Source organism: Chrysochloris asiatica, unplaced genomic scaffold (assembly GCF_000296735.1).
Source record: "Chrysochloris asiatica unplaced genomic scaffold, ChrAsi1.0 scaffold00105, whole genome shotgun sequence".
Taxonomy (NCBI): Eukaryota; Metazoa; Chordata; class Mammalia; order Afrosoricida; family Chrysochloridae; genus Chrysochloris; species Chrysochloris asiatica.
In genome coordinates, this window is record NW_006408623.1 from 11,052,451 (window position 1) to 11,055,902 (window position 3,452).

The 3,452-nt window shown below is 47.1% G+C and overlaps 1 pseudogene; it reads left to right on the plus strand.

The window, feature by feature from the left end:
- Positions 1 to 1,451: 1,451 nt before the first annotated feature.
- Positions 1,452 to 2,403, plus strand: LOC102838100 (annotated as a pseudogene).
- Positions 2,404 to 3,452: the final 1,049 nt, after the last annotated feature.

Sequence of the window (3,452 nt, forward strand, 5' to 3'; positions counted from 1 at the left end):
CAAGTCTTCTGTGAATCTGGTTCAGGGGGTGAGAGGACTGGTGTGGCCGATCCTCTGGTGGACCTGCAGGAAGATCTGCAGCTAGGAGGATCTCAGTCTTAGGGGGTTGAGACGAGTGGAGAGTGAGTGGGCATCACTGCTACATGTATAGGATGTTGGTGGATGCTTGGGGGTTCACATGACATGTGGTCACTGGGTGGGGACATGGCAGGGTCCCTCAGCTGCAGAGACCTTGGGTGAACTCCATTTTGCTCCTCATAGCTGTCTTGTTCTGTTGACCTGAGAGGGCTATGCTGCCCCTGGTTTTTTGCAGGCACAAAGAAGGACCTCAGAGATTAACCAACCAGCAGTCCAAACTGTCAGAAACACCAGAACTTTCCCACTCTTGAGATCCATGAATAGAATACTGTAGTCTTCAGTCGGCATTATATGTGAAGGAGGTAAGTGTTCACAAAGTGCAAAACGGTGGGAACTATGCCTCTGGGTTGCCCTCAGTCTACCCCAAATGCATCTACACCATGGACTCTCCTAACCCTACTGGGGTTTGTAATAACCTCAGCAGAGGGACACTTGATATTGGTGAAATCAACTGGTCTCTGAGTGTGTTCCTGCCCAAAGTCCTGGGTCTCTGCATTGATTGAGAGGTAATGGAACTGTGCTGAGACTCAGCACGTGCCCATTCCTCCTGCCTCCAGCCCTACACAGCCTTGTGCTCCCTGAAGGTATGGGTTTCCTACCAGCCCAGGATAAATGGGATAGATTTTGAACAAGGGTCGGGTTCCTGACAATGGACCAGGGGCATTGCTAAGGGCATTCCCTTATGAGGGTCTGGGAATTCTTGGAGAGCAGCCTAACGTGCATGATGCTGGCTGGACAGTAATGCTTCTGCCTGAAACACCCGTGCAGGTGAGTCTGCCGCTGCCCCTGACTGTCCCTCCTTGCGCTGCAGCTGTTGTGTTAGTTTAGGAGCATAGAGTCCTAGGTGCCCCAGCTGCAACAAAGGCTTTTCTTCCTGACTTTCAAAGAACACGTACCTAGCTTGGTGCCTAGGTTGTTCCGGGTTGAGTCCTGGACATTAAGATGCAGACTACAAGTGGTGAGTCCCTGGATCAGGAAGGATATGTACTAAGTTAAAGTAAATACAGGCACATTTTGTGCTCCCTGTACACCTAACTCTGGATTGATGGGGACAGACCTGCTGGTTACAAATGGGGAAAGCTATTAGGAAGGTTTATCATCAGGACCTTGTGGACCTGCCTAGGAGAGTTCAGGATGAGAGGTAATTCCTTGACTACCCTACGATAAAGAGGCACATTTAAGCCTTAGTTGTGTGCCTTCTTGGTGAAGATGCAAACACTTTCTGGTGAGTTGTGATCAGAGCCATGGTCAAAGACCACACCACTCATCAATTTTTGCTCCCTTCTGACCAGTTACTCAAAAAGTTTATCCAGATGTCAGCAAGAAACCACACAGCTGTTTTGGAGTTCATTCTGCAGGGCTTCTCAGAAGACCCACAGGTCCGGAGCCTGCTCTCGGTCCTTTTCTTATTCCTCTACCTGGCAGGTCTCGCAGGAAACGGCCTCATCATCACACTCATCTCTCTGAGCCCAAGTCTGCACACCCCCATGTACTTCTTCCTTGTCAACCTGTCCATTTTGGATATTTTCTGTTCAAACACTGTTTTCCCCAAGCTTCTAGAGATCTTGGTGGTCCAGGAGGACACCATCTCCTATCAGGGCTGCCTAACTCAACTCTTTTTCCTGACCTGGTTCCTTAGTGCTGAGCTGGTGTTGCTCACAGCCATGGCATTTGACCGCTATGTGGCCATCTGCCAGCCACTGCGGTATGGCACCATCATGAGTTGGGCCCCTGTGTGCACTGCTAGCCATAGCTGTGTGGACAATCGGTTTAATCAACACATCAGTGCAAACTGGCCTCATTGCACGGCTGACCTTCTGTGACTTTAACCATCTCCATCATTTTTTATGTGAAGTCCCCTCACTGTTGTTGCTGTCTTGTAGCCCCACAATCCTAAACAATATCATGATTATCATTGGTGATGTCTACTTTGGTGTGTTCAACTTCTTTGTCACCATGGTTTCCTATGGCTACATCGTGGCCAGCATCCTCCGCATCCGCTCAGCTTCGGGCAAGCGCCGAGCCTTCAATACCTGCTCCTCCCACCTCCTTGTGGTCACCTTGTACTATTCCACTCTCATCTACACCTACTTCCTCCCGGGCTCTGGTGCCTCAATGGAGTATGACAAGGTGGTGGCTGCATTGTACACAACTGTCAGTCCTGCCCTTAACCCACTCATCTACACTCTGAGGAACAAAGATGTGAAAGCAGCAATCCAGAAGGTGGCCCCTGCCTCCTGGAGGAGGAAGAGAGTGGCCACGTGAATTATTCTGTCAATTCTGTTAATTTCAAAATATGACTTTTATAATCAGAAGCAAGAGGCAAAGAGCAAGAAGGTAACTAATGGGATGGACTTGCAAAAAGGGATCTTCCCTTGTGTCAGCTACCCAGTGATTTACCTGGACCTTTACTCATTCCTGATTCTGTTGATGCAACCAAGGCCACTGGTTAGCACCCAGCAGAAAGGCTTCATGTAGACAGTTTCACTGTCACTACTTTTAGGGTAGAGTTTAGGTTTGGCTATGAGGGTCCCTGAGCGCAGTACTTTTTGTGCTTCTATGTGGAGACTTCAATACACACACTTGTGAAGACTTCACCTAGACCTAATTTTTTAACCTAGTTTTCTTAGTGTGGGCTCAGGAAACCTGGGAGTGGTTGCTCCTTGCCATGCATTGAATTACTGGCCCCAGCATGGCAGAGAGGCAAAACCATGCGTAACCCATTCTCCACATGTAAGACCTGTAGAACAGCGGTGTAGGTCTATTTGCTCCCTTCCACAAAAGGTATCATCATTTTCCAACTTAAAGTGCTACCTTAGCAGGAAAGAGTTGTCTTTTGTCTTTGGTTTTAAAACATTTGTTGAACATTGTTTGTATGTGTTCAGTTCTTCCTCAATTTCCTTTCCACTATGATCACTGATCATATTTTATTTTCAGCTTCTGAATGTTGATATTCTTCATTGTCTCAGCCCATCTCTCTTTCTTTCTCTTAGTAATTTTATCTGTTCCCTGGCTGCATTTATTATCAATCTTTGACAGTGATTTGCAGATTTATAGCTACAGTCCAAACCTATCCCTGGGCCCATTTATAAAACTGCTCAGCTAGTGCTGTAGTTGTTGAGAGTCTTTAAGTTGGTTCAAACTCATAGAGTGCCAATATTGAGGTTAACAGTTTAATACTTGTCCTACAGTATCATACTCAAGCCCAAGATTTATTCTATAGTCCAGAACTTACCCTGGACCCACTGATTTTATTGGCCAAGAAGCTCTTGTGGATTTTTGGAAATCTTTCAGGGATCTCATGTAGCTGGTCT